This window comes from Motacilla alba, chromosome 1, assembly GCF_015832195.1.
Source record: "Motacilla alba alba isolate MOTALB_02 chromosome 1, Motacilla_alba_V1.0_pri, whole genome shotgun sequence".
Taxonomy (NCBI): Eukaryota; Metazoa; Chordata; class Aves; order Passeriformes; family Motacillidae; genus Motacilla; species Motacilla alba.
Window position 1 is genome coordinate 68,761,378 of NC_052016.1, and position 19,122 is coordinate 68,780,499.

Below are 19,122 nucleotides of genomic sequence, written 5' to 3' on the forward strand. Positions count from 1 at the left end.
GCTCATTAGGTGTTTCACAGAACAAATACAGTGTTGCAACAGCTCAGTTTACTAAGATTAATCACGACTGAGGAAAAAATTGTGAGAGAGAAATGCATCACTAATACTAAAATTGTGCAGAGATTCTACTTAGTCATAGCATGCAGATTGTCCGGGGCATGCAAACAGCTTGGCCATTTTGCATTATTTTTGTTCTGGAATGAGAATTTTTTGAATATGAAGGTCTGAGACAAAGTAAGTGCATAAAGTTAACCACGGACATTTGCAGAAGCAGTCCTTTAGACTGATGGATTCATTTAGGCTTTTAGCATTCTGTTTCATCTCTCTTTTATTTTTTTTAATATATTGCGACTCATTAGTTAAAAAAAAAAAAAAAAAAAAAAAGAATACTCTCCTAATATTCATTGTTCCAGAGAGGCAGTTTTTCAAATATTGTGCAAAGTATTTCAAAACCAACCTTTGCTGCATTTAGGCAGTTGTCCACATTTCATTTGGAGACACCTAGTTCTTTCCGATAAGAAGATAAAACAGTCAATTAACCATTCTTTCATGAGGTTCATCCTTTTGACCTGTCACATAAAAGTTATGAAGGATTTTGTCACAATGCTGTTGTTTTTACAAAGCGAGCACACAAGTTTAATACTACTCTATTTAAGTATGCTTATAAGGAATACCTTCCTAGCCACAGTTCCTGTGGCTTGGCAGAGACAAGCAAATGGCACACATCTTTTCAGGAAAATGGCTTCTTCTTTCTCCCGTGGAAAGCCCCAAATAGGCGATTCTAGCCCAAATCCCTCCAACTTGCATAGCTATTTGTAAGTTGTACCAGTTGAATATGTATCTTATACCTTTCCTACCATCTTATTCAAAAAGTTAATACAGGAGTTAGAAAAAGATATGTGATTGTTAACTCATAAGGCCAATAAAAATTACATTAGAAAAACATGCCCTGTCCTCATGTCTTATAGAAGCAATTGATGCTTGTTTTATCTAAGAAAATCTTTAACAGTTGTATTTTTATATTGAAACAACACTCATTAATATTTTAAATGTATTGCAATGTAATATCCTTAAATGTAACCTGTGGATTAGATCTTACTTAATTTTCACAGCATGGGTGGCTTTCAAAACATATTATTTCATTATTAGGATAATGAGAAGATAAAATCTCATATTGTTCATCTAGTCTAGCCTATTAAGTTTGCTAAGGAACATGGCTGTAAGTTTATCATACTAATAAATTAACAAATTTATATTACAGTTATGAGAAAATTCATACTCTGTTCAAATAATAAAGTTTTATTGACAAAAATTTGCTTTAGTTTTATTTCCTGTAAAAGAAACAATTATTTTGGCTTTTTTTGCGCATAATTTGATTCTCCTTTAGTCAGTGTCACTGCCACTGTAGTAGTATATGTCATCTCTACACTCTTTTTTAGCATGGGCTGGGAAAAATGAAATTCCATAGCTAAAGCTATCCTAGAAGATCATGATAATGAGAAAAAGGAAAGAACTGAAAATTTCCCACCTAATGCAACACTAACCTTAAGTTCTTACAAGAGAAAAGTGTATTAAGCATTTTCTGATATATGGTTATGGTCATGAACTTAGTTGTAAAAGCTTACAGAATTATAAGTCTACTGAAATGTGACAAAAAGGAGTTTTGGTTTCAATAGTTCTTCATAAAGAATTGAGATTTTCCTTTGCTTAAGCTCATAATCAGGATAACTTTTGTTTCTTATGAATCCGTTTAAAGAGATTCTGAGAACTGAGTTTAGGCTAAATGCTTGTCGTGGGTAGCACAGGATGTTATTATATTCCATATCTATCTCTGCCCCAAACTTGTTACTGTCTTTTCCAGACCCAGCACAGCAAGAACTGGAATTGCAGGGCTGCTGGGAGGTGCTGGTCCCCCGGGTTCCTTTACAAGGCTGGGGCACTGTCGGAACCCAGGACACCCCTCTGGGTGCCCTGGATGGCCCGAGCCCCTGGCAGGGGGCTCTGAGCCCCTGGCATGCAGCCAAAGACACGTGGCGTTTTGATCTTAGCCCATGGAGCAAATTACCGACTCTGTAGGAAGAATTACAAGCCACAAAAGTTTAGATAGCACAGTAGTAGTGATCACAGGGTGAAGGGAAAAATTTTAGGATTTTGTACATGGGGGTTTGAGACTTTGTACATGGGGGTCTGAGGCTCCAAGATGGAGGAATCAGGGTGTGCCTTGTCCTTCTTCCTTCTTCTTCCTAGCCTCCATGATTTGGGTGATGTTGGCACTTTTAGATTGGTTTAGAATAGAAGCTGACTGTCTAACATAGGTGATAGCTATTGGAACAGAATTGTAAATATAGTACACGTAGGTTTTAGTATAAAAGATAGCACCAGCCTCGTAGGCAGGCAGAGTGTGCCTTTGGCTGACCTGCTGAACAGATCACGGCAGGCCAGACAGAAAATGTTTTAGATAACAATTAATAAACAACCTTGAGAATGACAGCCGAAGACTTCTGACTCGTTCTTTGACAGCTGTGTTGGAAAAAGGACTTTCTAACATAGTCTGGGGGTCGCCCTGATAGTGCTAAAAATATATATATAGTTTTATTTGATATTCCCTGGGCTCTTCTTTGGTAACAAGATCGTTTTTCTCATGTGATGCTTTAAGAATGTATGATGCCACTTGTCTTATGATGTGTCTCTTTTAAAGCCCTGCTCTTGCTCTCATCTGTCTTGACTGCCCAGTATGCTATGTACAGTTAGAAGTACTCAAAACAATTGTTTGCCATCATTCATTGGCACCCTGGAAGACAAATAGAGTGTGCTAGTTAATATTTTATAATAGTTTAGGCAGAAGTAGAGAGTGACGGCAGGACAGATAATTAAAGAAAAATTAAAGAAAATACTGTCTTGCCTGGTATGGCAAATAGTCTATAAAATCAAGCAGCTTTGAGACATTTTGATCACAGTGTTTGTAAAGCTGAACTCATCAGACCTCTTGGCACATATATTTCTTGTTTCTTAAAAATATCTGAACTAGAGTCTTCAGAAAACAGCCCTTTTCTTCTCTTTCTTATGTAAAAAGTATTATGGTTGTATTTCGGGTCATATTTCTTGCAATTCATTTCTGTTACCAGTAGAAATACTTTTGGAAACCAGAAGATCCCTGATTGCCATCCCAATTCCTTATCGCTAGGAGTCTTGACTGTCACACTTGCGCGATGGTATCAGTGCTAAGTGTCAATGGAATAGGTATCTTGCAACAGTTATAACAAAGACTTGAATTTTAGAGAAGCACAAAGGACTTCAGGCCTATTCTTCATGTTTGCATGGCAGTATTTTCCAGACACTTAAAAAGATCTAATTAAACAACTCAAGCTGAAATGAAATTTCCACTGAGAGTTGTGTCTAAAATACTACAGTACCTTTTTTCTTACAATGTGAGAGTTTTTACTAAAGAAAACAACAAAGCAACATCCTGGGGGTTTTAGTAGAAACTGCAGGTATAGCTGTCTTTACTCCAGAATGGACAGACAAGAAAGGCATTCCTGGGGACAGAATGTAACAGTCCTGTTATTGATATATCAGTCATACCTTTTTGAAATTTCAAACGAAATTTAACATGCAATGGATCAGTTTTCTGCCTTTTCTAGTTAGAATTTACGGACTTTCAGAAATAGTTGTGGTCTGAATAGCACCACTCTCCTTCTTGAAGCTTTCAAAGTCACCCTGTAAAAGATGAGCATATAAGAAGTAGGAAAGTAGTTTGCTTCATCAATTTATTGTGGATTACATGTTGCTAATAATTTCTCACAAATTATTTTAGGCTAGCCTCTCATTCAGCTGAGGAAATCTAATATACCTCCTTCAAGATACTGCCTAGATGGGAAAAATCCAGTAAAGAAGTCCATTATACAGTTCATCAAATGGATCTTTATGAGGATATTTGAGATGTGATTTGTGGCACTATTTAGGATACATTGCATACTACATTATTATAAAGTTCAGGTTTGTAATTTAATTATGGGCCAAATTATCTTCAGTTCTAACTTTAGTTGAAGTGACTAGGCCAAGCCTGACAGGTGATATAAATTGTAAATGGTCTGAGTGTCATGGGCAGCAATAAAGGCTGTGTTACTTAATTTTATACTTCATGTGGGATTTTCAGAGCCGCCTAAAGAATTAAATGAGCTGCTCAAACCTTGCCTATTCTATAGTTATTCTCCTAGTAAAATTATTGCAGGCATTCAACTTTGTCACAAAAAAAAATGTTTTCAGAGATAAAATCACGCTGAAGTTTTTTTTGTGAATATAAGGGTCCATAGAAGTGTGATCAAGCTTAGTGATTTTTTCAGGGCATACACTGCAAAGATTTCAAGCCTTCTGTCAGACTTCTGAGATGTAATTATCTTCCATTACTTCCTGATAACTCTCTGAATTCCTCATAGCTTTCCTTTTTAATATACTTCTGTATTTTTTTATTATTCACTTTCCAAATTTCCTTCTAAGATTCTGTCTTTCATTTTTCCTTGTGATAATTTATATTGCTTTCTACTAGGGCATGATACAGTTTGCTTTCAGAAATCCCTTATTTTCTTTTGACAGATGTATCATTTAAAGAGCGAGAGGGAGGGAGGAAAAGAGAGATAAACACATATATGTATGTGCATATATAATGCTTTTTATGTGTTAGTTATGTATTGCAGAAGTCTCAAATTGACTATAATTTGTTTATATAGCTTTTATTTGTCTTTGACTGATTTTCTTATTCTAATCCATCTTTAAGTTTCTCAGTCTACTTTTTCCTCTTGCCAGAGTAGTGGATAAAATCATATTATGGTTACTGCAACTTAATATTCAGTTACAGTAAGTACTGTACATGTAGATTAAGAAAAAAGCATCCTCTTTTTTTTTTAAAAAAACAATATATATCATTTGGGGAAATTCCTGAAATACATTGTATATGAAACATAATCAGCAATTTTTTGGGTAATGGAAGTCACTCTGTTGCTATCCAAACTGCGTATTATTTTTTGATGCTCTGTTCCTTGGCAAGTTTCAATGGACAACCTGATTTTTAATGACTTTTTTACACACAGTCATAAATTTCTACGGAGTGCAATGCACTGCCTTTCTTATGCTAAATAGTAGCTTCATCTCTTGTCATAGGATGATGAAGAGTGTAATTGGAGGGTGTACTTTGCATCACAAGTAGTCTTCCAGTGCAGCACAGCTAAGCTTAGGGTTTTTTCTTAGGAAGTTTCTTAGGTGGCAGTTTTATGACAGTGTGAATCAGAACAATCTTCCTTCACCTCTGTTATAATAAATGAAAGCTGTTGGTTAAGAAAAATGAACACTTTCACTTATTTTTGCAAAGTATTTCTGCAGAAATGGAGATGTGATTATATTAGATTGTGATATCCTGTAGGACCTAGAGATGCAATTAGCTGTCAGATATGTGTTTGAGGGGAGGGAGGCAAGTGAAAGAAATTGTATTGTAACAATTACAGGACTGTCCCTCAGCTGGCCATAGGCAATAGGGTCTCAAGATGCTTTTGGTTCATTGTACGACAGCCTAACCAGAATGGACGCTTATGAAACCAGGTGTATTTGCCAGAAAAGTAGAGAACATTTGACATTGTTTCTGTTACCTTATAAATGGAAAATTTAGAGAGAGCATAATCTCAGCCTCTGTTTAAATGTCAGGGCATGGTGAATGTGGGGTTTCGTGCCCCGGATTGGGGTGACCCCGAAAAATGGAAAAGTCTCTCCTCCAACCCGTGCTTTCAAAGAAAGACTCAGTAGTCCTCTGTTGTCCGGTCTCAAGGTTATTTATTGTTGGTTATCTAAAAGATTCTTCTCCCTGAACTGCTGTGGCCCGTTCAGCAGGTCAGACAAAGGCACTCTGCCCTCCCAGGGGGCTGGTTCCATCTTTTATATCATATATTACGTACTACATGTTTATGCTTTTCCCCCAATGCCTACTATCTATATTGAATGGTGACTTTCTACTCTAAACCAATCTGTGAGTGCCAACATCACCAAAGACATGGAGGTTAGGAAGGAGAAAGAAGGAGGACAGGGCACACCCAAATCCCTCCATCTTAGAACCCTGACCCCCATGTACAAAACTTGGACCCCTGTGTACAAGGCTTAAAACCCCCTTGTACAGCACTCAAAAATCCTTCCTTTCACTTTGTGACTACTTCTACTACAATACCTAAACTTGTGTGTGTGGCTTGTAATTCTTCATACAGAGTTAGTAATTTGCTCCATGGGCTAAGATCAAAACCCCACGTGTGTCTTTGGCTGCATGCCAGGGTCTCAGAGCCCCCTGCCAGCGGCTCAGGCCATCCAGGGCACCCAGAGGGATGTCCTGGGTTCCCACAGGTGAACACCAGCTTTCCCTAAGGGATGTGGTGCTGAGGGAGATACCATGGCCAGCAGGACATGGGCGCTTGCTAGCCAGGGCCCATCCCACTGACCCCAGCCAGGGGAAAGAAAGACCAGCCCAGAGGTGATAGCCAGGTTTATCTAGTAGTCCTGACTGTCCAGCGACTTTGGGATGGTGAAGCAAGTCTGAGAAGTCAGGCCAAAGATCAGGGTCGGGAACTGTTCCAGTGACTGTAACAAGGGTCTGGAGATGATTGGGTGTATTCACAGTGATGAAACACGAGAGGCTACTGTGCAAGATCTACAGGGTTCATATCTGGCAGAATGAAAGTCTGTCTTCTTTTCTGTGGTGTGATACACACAGGAATACAGGAATCCATCACATGTGTACATACCACGAGTATGTACTTCACGAGGCTCCAGAGCTTTGTTGTTACTCCTACAGCCACCCTTAATATGTGAGAAAAAAAAAAATTCATCATTATAAGTGTGCCTATTAGTCTCTGAAAAGTAATGTAATTTCTTATTCCCAGCTGTCTACAAATCTCTATTAGTTTTCATTCATGAATTCATTTCCCCTTGTATTGAACAATCATGCTGGTTCCAATGAAGAGGAAGTCTCCTCGAAGGAGTAAGGAAAGTCTTTGACAAGATTTTAAATCAAGCAGGAGGTCATCAAGAAGTCAATCACTATACCCCACTAAGTGCTGATAAAATTGTTATTTACCATGTTTTGTGCGCTCCAAACATGGACATGAGATAGATGCAGGTTTTCCATTTACAAAAGTACCAACAAAGACCTCTTTTTGTCCCATGGAAAGAAAGGGAATATGAAGATCTATCTGCACAGGCTTGCAGGATGCTGGGAGATTAATAAAGGCAGCCAAGATGTGATAATCGAGATACAGCATTGGGTGCACAACACATACTTTCAGGCAGCTTTCTTTATAAGAATTACAACTTGGAAAAAAGAAGAATGTTGCCCCAAAGGTGGTTCAAAATATACATGATTAAAAGCAGTATAGTGGTCAACTCTTTTTCATTCTTTGCGGAAAAAAGGATACAAAAAAAGAGTATTTTTGGAAGAACAGCATGTGCAGGAGCAAGAGCAGGGCAAAGAGCTCATCAGCAAAAGCAGCAGCAGGCTTATGTGTGGAATGTTGCTGAGAACAGAGCGCTGGAATGTACCGATCCCAAATAAGCTGCATTGCTTCAGCATATCATGAGCTTGACTCATCCACCCTCCACCCCCTCTCCCGACAGTGGTGTTACTCATTCCAAGATTCCTTGTCCCTGTAATGATCACTCCATGTTCTGCTTAGGTGATGTGACTTCCCTGTGGCCCTTCATGTCACAAGTCAGTAACGATACTGGGAACGAGTGACAATATAAGTGAAATGAGAAAGTGTTTCAAAGTAGTATGGTTCTGTAAAACAAAATATGTGGGAGTTTTGTAGCATTTATGTGTAGGGGAGGTCCATATTCTCTGGCTAAGGACAATTGAATCAATAAAGAACTAAGCTAGGCTCTTTCTATGATTAAGGAGTTAGCACTTAACTGAAGTTCTCACTTTTATTTAGTGAAGAAAAACTAACATCTGCAAAAATAAGTTCATCCACTCTTGAAATATGAATTTAAAATAAATGGAAAGAAGAACCTCTGGAGATCCTTCTATGTCTTCACTGACTATAGAAGATGCTTTGATACCTGGTTTAGACCAGAATAATACATTTAAATGCTGTAGGCAGGTGAGGTAAATCTCATTCTCTCAAACTGTTCTGGGGATTTCAGCGATTTTCAGTCAATAAATTCACTCCCTTTCAATAGATTTTATTACACATATTCATATTAATTCAGAATCACAGATATAGTTAAATAGCAATGTTAATGACTCCTTGGAATTAACAATAAAATTCTTTTGTGATCCTCAGAGAATGAAATCTTGAATAATCACGCTTCCAAGGTAATCTGCACGTCTTTGAAAATAGGTTTTGATAGTCTAAAAACTGAAGACAGATATTTTTTTTTCCCTGAAAGGTTTAATGACTAGTTCCCTTACTCCTTTTGCTGCAGGCTGTTATCATTATGAATATTAAACTACTTCAAAAACTGTGTGTAGTGTTAAGTTGCAAATACACTCTCCTGTTGTACAGAATTACTTGGATGGTGATTAAAAGAATTAATGCTGCTACTAACCTAAGTGTTCTAAAACACGTTCTTGGCAAAATCTATTCCATTTTTCTGTTTTGTCTTTTTTTTTCCTCCTTTCTGCCACAATATATTGGAGTTTTTTCTCACTTGCAGAGCTTCACATTCAACCTTGGAAACTTTTGCAAGATTAAGAAATTAACTCTCTAATAGGTACATGACAGCAGTCCCATCATTAATATGTTAGCTTTCTAATCAGATACCTTTGTGCCTTCTCCCCAGATGGCATTCAGACTATGAAGTCATGTGTAAGCATCTGCAAACAACTTAATTATTGTTGTTTTAATCTTTCTTTAGAGTTCTCCATTGCCAATCTGCCCACAGAAGCAAAGAATTAAATACAGCCTCTCTCATCATTATGTATTGCTCCTGGTTTAGTCTTCATCTCCTGTCTGTCTTCCACAAAGACACAGCAAGCTTTTGGAGCATTTTACAATAATAAACGTCTTGATTAGCACACAGAGCTTGATACTTGTGTTACATGCGAGAACTACAACCTGTAAACTTTGTTTGATTTCTAGACTTTCTCTGTTAGTTTCTGCCTGTGTTTGCATGAGAAAATTCACCAGAACAGATATATCAGAATAAACAATGCTTGCTTTCCATACTTAACTTTTCACTCTTCAACTAGTATTACAAGTAACTAAGTACCTGTTGTAATTTCTAAATGTTCACCATATTTAGTAAATAATCCACACTTTATAATTGACATTGTTCAATACGATTTTCAGACTTGTGGTATTTTCTAGCTTTGAACTATTCATGTGCACAATCTCATAATTGAATGTTTTATCCCCATGTCTATTAGTATGGCTTCTGAGAGGGAGGTGGGAATGGATATAATTATCCATTTATGTTTTTAGTGGAAATAGAGGAAAATGATCTGTGTATCTAGAATCAAAGTTGTCGTTGTATAACCATTTATTTTAAACTGGGAGATTATACAAGCTATATTCATTCAGATTCAGTCTTATCTAAATCATGGCTTTGCAATCATTTAGTTGTATCACATTAATCTACAGTGACAGTGTTCAACAGAGTCTAGAAAGTAGTTTGATTTCACACTCTGTAAATGACAGTTCCTGATTTTCTGTAATATTTCGGATCAAAACCTTGTTTCAGTAACTGCGTGTTGGCTGGACAGTTACAGCTGAAACGCAGAACTGTTGTGGTTGGGTAATATGATCAACATTCATCACAAGCTAATAATGGTGATTCTGAACATCTTAATTGGAGATCACATAACTCTGTGTAGTGTGAAATAAGATGTCTGGGTGATTGCAAAGATTTTGACTGGTCCTTGTGCTGATAGCCTGCAGAATATTTTAATACTCTGAAGTCACACCAGATGGGCAATCTGCTGCAGTATATATCTTGGTTCAGTTTTAAGCTGCAAGGGTTTTGTATCTGATGTCACCTCAAGGAAAAAAAATAATAAACAGCTGCACTAATGACATTTTTTAATCTCGGTACTCTTGATTTACCTAGGCTTTGACTGATGAAATAATCAGTTTAGGAAAACTGTACAAAGACCTTCTACAATACCAAGAAAATGGACCAGAAATGGAACTGGGAAAAAATGGGTACTCATTATTTAACTGCTCAATGCATGCCTTCTAATCCTATGTGCAAAATTTCACTTGTTGTTGCAAAATAAGTTTGGAAAAGTATACAGATATAAGGCAAAATGGCAGAGAAAAGTGTAAAGGAGTACTGATAATATTTCTATTAATTTTTATAGCTGAAAGAAATGTAGTCAGTTTTCTGGATCAGTGGAGTTATTTATTCGGGTAGTGAGTAGATAGCAATACCAGCTCTCCCCTACTCCAAGGTTTTGCTGTATATATTCTTTCATAGAATATTCCATGGAAACAACTTGAGTCAATTTGAGTTCTGCAGCCCTTCACTGCAGCTCCTGCAACTGGACTTTAGTCTACTTTGGTACAGGACAACTCAAAGCTTTGGGTGCTTTGTAGCGTTGTGCATCTCTTTCAGTGTGGAATTTTAGCACAGTTCATCATCTAGGTAACCTGATCAATAAGTTATGCAATTAATATGAAATGGGGAATATAGTCCACTTTTTAAATATTATTTTAAATAAATTGTTTTGTGCTACAGCAGACATGTTAAAAGAGAGAAAGAAATTTGAGGAATTATGATCTGGTGTTATAATAACTGGGTTTGAATTAGAGAGCCAAAGGAATGAACTATATGTGTGTTCTATTATGCAGAAACATTTGGCACTTGTCACTAATTAAATAAGATATCATCTAAGTGCTTTGCCCTGGTGTGGCTACTGAACACAAGTATTGTGAGTAAATGGTAGAGGAAATAATCTAAGTTGAAAAATAGGACATGTAAAAGACCACTAGAATTTGCACCTGGATTGTCAAAGACAAGCAAAAAATTTAAATAATGCTTACATTTGCCATCTAAGCAATGAATGAGGAGAAAGACATTCATGATGTCCTTAACTTCTAACTATATCTGGTTCTGTCACTTGTTATGCTTCATAGTTTTTAATTAACTTAAGCTAATTGTTAAGTAACTTCACCATGTCAATACATTATGAAGTCAGACAGAGGATGGGGCCTTCCACACAAATGTGAAATGCATGAAGGATGAATGTAAAAAAAAAAAGTCTGAAAATATGTAAGAATCAGTGATGCAGAAGCCAAATATGTAATGCCAGGAAAGAAGAGACATCTGATAAAAATCCTGAGTGAAATTGGAAAGTGGAATACACAGCAGAAGATTCAGAATTAACATATTAAAGCATGATGTAGCTAGCATTTCCTGAGAACTGAATTCAGGAGGACCAATTTATGCTTAAGAAGCCTACAATGCTCTGAAACTACAAACTTAAAGGACAAGAAAGGTGATAGGCGTATGATAGAGACATGCCTGGGTTGAAATTTTGACACACACCTGCTCATACTGTGGTAACCAGGCCAATTACTAACATGCTGAGGAAGAAGCAAAATAGACCCCACTGCTCTGCAGAAGTTACAAGTGATGACATAGAACAAGACTGTGCCAGTCCCATCACTGGTTCTTGTTAGTCCATTAGTACAGCAATATATAAAGTTCTCTAGAGTCCTGGGACATCCAGTTTGTCTTTTTCACTTTTCTAGGGAGTTGTGCTATATCAAAACTTGATGCTGGGAGAAGCTGGAAATTGCTGGAATGTCACTTGGTAGTTCCAGGAAATTTAATATACACTGGGTCTGGGGGACTAAGCCCCTAACATTTTTCAAAATCAGGACAATATGCTGAGAAAGCTTAATACCACTTGAAACTTTTAGGAAGAGTTCTTTCTCCTTCCATCTCTGTCATTAAAAACCTTTTTGGCTTGACTTTCTTTCTTTGAGAATTGGTGCGGACAAGACAGAAGGAAATTACACAAGACTCTACTCCAGCACATTATAGGACACCTTATAATTGACTTACCATGAATGAGCTGAAAATCCAGATAGGTGGACTGATTTGTTTTGAAGGGGTGATTTGCTGAAAAATGTGTTGCCTTTGTTTGAAAGACCACAAATAAACCAATTATGCTAATTCTGAAGAAAATTGCATCCTAATGTTGAACTTGAAGACAACATGTCCAAAGTGGGTTATGACAGGCATAGCTGCTTTATGCCTGGAGCCTGCTCAAGAACAAGAAATGTCCTGCACTGCTCACCTCTGAAGTACTGATTAGTGAACAAAACCCTTTCCAGAAGAAAGGGTCTAAATGTCTCCATTCCCAAGAGAGTTTGCATTTTTTTTTCATTGAGATGCACAGTACAATAGAGTGAATTAAAGTAATTTTCATTTCTGTAGCTGAATGTCATTGCCTTTAAATGAGATACTGGCAGTTAGATGGCTTTGATTGCTGCCAGCTGTCAATACCCCTAAGGAAGCCGAGATACTTCTACAGTGGAAGATGAGCAAGAAGCCTGCTGATCAGACACATCACAAGTAGTTGTGTCAGAGGATTAGCAAGTTAAATAAAATAGATGTGTGTTTATACTCTTCTAGTCATAAACAAGCTGTCTATGAGTTCTCTTTTTTTTTTTCCCCTTACAGAGAACACTTCATACTCCAGTATGTGAACTGGTTTTTGTAGTTTCCATTCTTGCTTTATGGAATACATGTCTCTAGATAGAGGAGAAAGGAGTTAAAACAACCATTTTCCTGTTGTCCAAATGTCTGTCTATTTTACTTGGATAAGTACCATTTAAATAGACAACAAGAGTAAAAGTGCTTACTCATAACTGTTACTTGTAGTAAATGGTTACATGGGCTTAATTTTCAAAACTAGACACTCAAAACTTGAAATATGCAATTCATTAATCAAATGCCTGCTGCGCAGTACAAGCCAGGTATTAGTGTTGCACACAGTCTGTTACACAGTCTATTAGTTTCTGTATGCATAATTTAGACATACACATCAGATTATGCCAAATTTTGTAGAATGTAGTCCATATGTTTTGTGAGTCATCTTCTATTTCTTATTACATCTGCTTACTGTTAGTGTTCAGCAGAAAATTAGCTGAAAGGGGAAGTGAAGACTAGCAATGCAGTTTTAAAAGTCTAAGGACAATCTTAAAAAGTTTAAATCTGTCTTTATATCTATTCACTGTCAAGTGGCTGAGAATATAAAATGGTTTTTTGGGTTGGTTTATTCTCCTTTACAGTCTTCAATGTTAGCCAAGTGACATGTTTTAAGAGTCTGTGGAGCTGAGTAGTGTTGGGTGCAGATGTATAATCTCAACAGAGATACCTCCTGGGAGTCCATGTCCAACCTTAACAATTTTAATAAAGAAACAAATAATATTCAATTATTTGACTATTACATGGTAGGGGCATGTGAAGTTTTATATGTTTTACTCCTCAAAGAAAAAAAAAGCATTTTTTCTTTCTTGACAAAGAGCTACATTTAATGGAAATTAGCATAAATAAATATGGGAAATACATGAACACTAAGGTGTCTAAAGTCTGCAAAAATTCTTAATAAATCTCATTGTGCTTTCTGGGACACCAACCACTGCAAAGGTGGTGTTTTTCTTTTTTTTTCCCTGAGTTTATTAAAAGCTTCTGAGACTCTTTTAATGACAGGTAGTCATTAGGTAGCAGCCTCAGTAGGGAGTCCTGTAGTATTATACATCTTATTTGTTAGTTATCTTCCTACTTGAAGAGACATAGTGGCTAAGTAAGGAGGCTAATCACCAAGGCCCCCTGTCCTTTCATGAAGCAGTTCTTAAATCTCTTTCAATAGGAAGGGAAATCCTAGAAAACTCACAAACTGAAAAGCAGAGACCAGACTGAGCAGTCAGACAACAGCAGTCATGTAAGCAGGGAGCTAGAGAAGGGTTAAGAGCCAGGTCTATCAGGTGTGTATCTAAAGGAAGGGAAGGAGGGAGGGAGGGCATCAAGAGGCTCTTTTCAGTGGTGCCACAATAGGGGACAAGAGGCAATGAGCAGAAAGTTCCACCTGAATATGAGTTTTTTGTTTTTTTTTTTACTGTGCAGGTGACCGAGCACTGGAACAGATAGCCCGTAGAGGCTGGGCAGTCTCCCTCATGGAGATGGTCAAGAATTGTCTAGACACAGCCCTGAGTAACAAGCTCTAGGGGACCCTGCCTGAGCAGGAAGGTTGGACTAGATGACCTCCCATGGCCCCTTCCAGCACTAACCATTCTGTGATTCTTTGATTTTGTGTGATCTCATATTCTTCACAGGCAGGTGGTCTGTGTGCTTTTCTCAGTGATCCTAACTTAGGCTTTGCTATGTGCTAAGGCACAAGAGACCATGAAAATATAGACTAAGAATAGAAGTTCTTAGAAGTGTTTTGTTTTACTAGTTTTTCTAAATGTGAAGGATATGAATATGTTACTGGAATGGGATATAGGACCCAATTCTGGTTCTGCTGAGCTACAGATCCATGGTGACTGTGAAAAAGCAAGCAGAGGCTGTAAAAGCCAGTCCCAAAGGCTGTGTTTACACCTCTCTAGTGTGGTTAATTTTAATGTCATTCCTAGCTTTTTAAATAAGTGAACAACTGAAATGTGCTTTGTCTGTCTTCCCCAAATGCACATTCCTTTTCTGTGAGCACTCAGAGGTGGATGAAGCATTGGTCTGTGTGTGAAGTCCAGCCATGGTAGTCAGTGAATGCCTGAACCAGGGAAGGCTTCTTTCTCACTTAGATGCAGTGGATGAAATTTCTTTAAGTAATGACACATTACATGAATTGCCTTCTGAGCATCATGAAGGTTAATTCTTTTTTACCTCCATGATGTCCTGCTAATGTGGGCACCTGACTGAGGCTGGGTGAAAGGAATTCCCTCCTCCTCTTTTGTGCTTTGAACCTCTGAGGTGCCTTTTTTAATCTTCCCTGTTCCTTCCTTTTGCTTTGAAGGGAGCTTTTGTTCAGTATATTCATCAAGGTATTCTCTCTTTTTTTTTTTTTTTAGGTCTTATTATTTAAATGTCTGACAATCTCTAAACTTGAGTGCTCTGATCTTTACAACAGCACAGTGAAGTAGGAGGGCTCACCACCGCCTTTGAGAAAAAGAACTGAGGACTAAAGTAGCTCAAATGACCTCTCAGAAGCCACACACTGAATCTGTGGATGTGTAAAGACTCCAGTTCTAAGTGCCATACCAGCCCTAAACCACGTGTATGTGCGGGGAATTTCCACTCTCCAGCAAACTCTAAGCTGAACCAGCTGGGGAGTAGGAGGCCCTGGGTCCAGGCAGAGTTATCAGGTGGGCAGAAGGTCTGTGCTGGTATTTGGGGGAAACTCTGAGTGTGGAACACCCATGGGACATGTGTGTGAGTGCAGTATGTGTGCAGTGAGCACACATATAGCACTGGGACCATACACATTGGTCCATTGGGACCAGCCAGTCAGTCAGGGGCCTGTGGGATGAGTAAGGGGAGCCACATGTGGGAAGGGGTGCCAGGTAGGCAGAGGGGCCATGCAAAGTGCTCAAGGGATCCATAAATGCATGTGTGCTTGTGCACAGCTAAGGAAGTGTGGATTTGACGAGGGGGCAGTGAGGGGGATTGAGAACTGGCTGAATGGTATGTTTCAGTGATCAGCAACACTGAGTCTAGCTGGAGGCTGTAGCTTAGCAGTGAGCCTCAGTGGTCAGTACTGGCTCCAGCCTTGTTCAACTTATTCATCAAAGACTTGGATGAAGGGACAGAGCAAGTTTGCAGATGATACAGAACTGGAAGGAGTGGCTGACACACCAGAAAGCTGTTCCGCCATTCAGTGAGACCTGGACAGGCTGGAGAGTTGGGCAGAGAAGAAACCAATGAAGTCCAGCAGGGCAAGTTCAGGGCCCTGCACGTGGGGAGGAATTACCCCATGCCCCAGTATGGGTTGATGTGCTGGAAGGCAGCTCTGTGGAGAAGGACCTTGGGGCCCAGGCAAACTATAATCTGTCCATGGGTCAGCAGTGTGTTCTTGTGGTCAAGAAGGCAAATGGTATCCTGGGCTGTTGTCACTATAGGATTCGAAATGAATGGCACAGACACTGCTGTTCTCAAGGTGAAGAAAAAAGGGGAACGTTTATTTTTTGACTCTAACATTTATAGTTTTCCAAAAGTGACAGTGGATTGGAGGGTGACAATGCCTCCAATCCAATGACACTGGACAAACCAACAGTTCATTAAATTTCTCCTCCTCCATAAAAGAAAGCAAAACAATAAATTATTTACAGACAGTGTGTGAAAAAGTTCGTTACAAAAATGTAAACATCAGAAAGCTTAAAAAATCTGTACAAATCAGAGCAACAGGCTGTGTTAGGAACAGCATTGCCAGCAGGTCAAGGGAGCTGAACAGTAACCCTTAACCCTAACCCCTAACCCTAAACGTAACCCTAACCCAAACCCTAACCCTACTCAGCCCTGGTGAGGCCACATCTGGAGTGCTGTGTCCAGTTCTGGGCTGCTCAGTACGTGAGAGACTCGAGAGGGTCCAGAGGTGGACGATTAAAATGGTTAAGGGACTGGAACATCTCTCTGCTGAGGAAGCTGGCACTGTTTAGCCTAGAGAAGAGATGACTGGGGGCAGATCTTACCAATGTATATAAATATTTCAAGGAAGGGTGTAAGGAGGACAGAGCCAAGCTCTTTTGAGTGGTTGCCAGCAACAAAACAAAGAGCAAGAGAAAGAAACTGAAACACAGAAAGTTCCGTCTGAATATGAGGAAAAACTTCTTTACTGTGAGGGTGGCAGAGCAGTGGAACATGGTGCCCAGAGAGGTTGTGGAGTTCTCCTTCCCCAGATATTCAAAACCTACCTGGACATGATCCTGTGCAACCTGCTGTAAGGTGCCCTTGCTTTAGCAGGGCCTTGGATTAGCTGACCTCCAGATGTCCCTTCCAACCCTGACCATTCTGTGTTTCCAAGAACCTGGGCAGTGTGATGTGTGTCTGTACTAGTGACCTTCTGCCTCTGCCTGCCAAAGAGGAGGAGGAAGTACATCCCTGTGTGTCTGTGTCTGCTGTGAGTCCCGAATGTGGGGGCTGCTGGGGGCAGTACCTTGTCTGTGGTTCTCCGTGTGACCACCTCTGTCTGTGTCCCCTGTGAATGTGTGTGTCCACGCGTATCTGTGTGCCTCTGGGATATGTAGTCACCTTTGCTGCTGGTTGAACCTGCAAAGAAGAAAGTGTCAGCCATGTCCCTCAACCTGGAAGAGTCAGCCCTGTCCCTCAGCCTGGACAGAGACCCTGGGCTCCCTGGACTGCACTCCAGTGGCCAGGCAGGAGGAATCCCCAGGCCTGGAGCTGCTGGAGCAGGCTTAAACACTTAAAGACTTGTAACAGTTTGAGATTATGCCTATGTAACACTGCTTTAGCTGGATACTCCCCAAAACTGACAGGTTGTTTGTTTTTTTTCCCCCACACTGTCCTTTAAAGTTACAAAGGTATTATAATTATGGAGACACCAACCACCAAGATTAAGAGGAATGTTTTCAGTCTCTAGTTTTTTTGGGTTCCTCCACTTAAAGGAAGAAAAAGTTTGTCATAAATTACTTTCATTGGGTTTGAATCTTGTCATAATGTTGTAGTTGATAAAGCTGGAGACCCCCTAGGGCGCATGAGGGCCTTAGTGCCCTGTAAATAAGGAATTTTAAAATTGAGGGATGAAAAATTATTTGACATTTTAAAAAATTTGGCTTCTGATGTGGTTAATATTACAGAGCAGATATAACATGCCACAGAGGTCACAACTTACTGCCGGAGGTGAGCTAACTGAGCAGAAATCACAAGGGGAGATTGTACCCACAGAAACAGTTTATTACAAAGAGCTGAAGATCATTGGCTGTGAATAAGCTAGATAAATTTATCTAGCTGTGGTTTAGCCATCACTTTAAACTCCTGAAGCTGACAAAAGAGACATGCAGCCTTCCCTGGATTACTTTTCCTGCTGCTGTGCCCACACAAACAGCTGTGCTGGACAAAGAGAGGTGATGGCAGAGGAGCGAGCAAAATAAATGTTCAGTTTTTAACTTGGACTAGTTTTTCTGCCTAGTTTACTGCCTGCAAAACACAAACTTTTATGTTGGCACAAGTGAGCAGTTAATAAAAGGATGGGAATGGATGGTTGAACAAGGGAACCGTAATGGATCTCTTTATTTAGCTGGCCTATGCTACATGAAAATTACTGCAGAATTATGACATTGTAATTGTGTCACTGTGATATTTTATGAAAATCCTGTTACTAGGATTTTCTCCTGAGAAGATGAGAGGCCTCAGGAAAGAAATGTAAACAATAACTATCTGATGGTTGTGGAATGTGGTCTGGAGGTGGTTTACCAACAGGTGCATCTTTGATTGGTCTCATGTGAATTGTTTTTGCTTGATGACCAATCATTGGTCCAGCTGTGTCAAGGCTCTGGTCAGTCACGAGCTTTTGTTATTCTATTCTATTCCTTTCTAGCCTTCTGATGAATCCTTTCTCTCTATTTTAGTATAGTTTTAGTATAGCATTTTTAATATAATATATATCATAATATAATAAATCAGCCTTCTGAAACATGGAGTCAAGATTCTCCTCTCTTCCCTTGTCCTGGGGACCCTCAAACACAACCACATAATTGCTTTGTGGATAAGTAGGAAACTGGGTTTCCTAAAGGTTTCATAGCATAATTTCCTAGTTCATAGCATAATTCAGGAAAAACTTCTGAAGGTTACCTAGTCCCAGCTCCGGATAATAGCAGAGCACTTCCAAGGTCTTTGAAGTGACTCTCAGCCTTCCCCAGTTGGGTTTTGAATGTTTCCGTGGTGGAAATGGTACAACCCCTTTGGACAGGCTGTTTTCACCTCTTAAGCCACCTTGGGAAATATTTTTTTCTTATGTCCTGTTGGAGTTTATTTTGACAACATATCTCATCTGGGGGAGGCCTGACCTGATCGTTGCATTTCAAATGCAGCCTCCATAGTGCTGACTAAAGAGGAATAATTGACTTTCTTGACCTGCTGGCTAAGCTTTTGCTGGTGCAGTCCAGTATGTGGTTAACCTTTCTCACAACA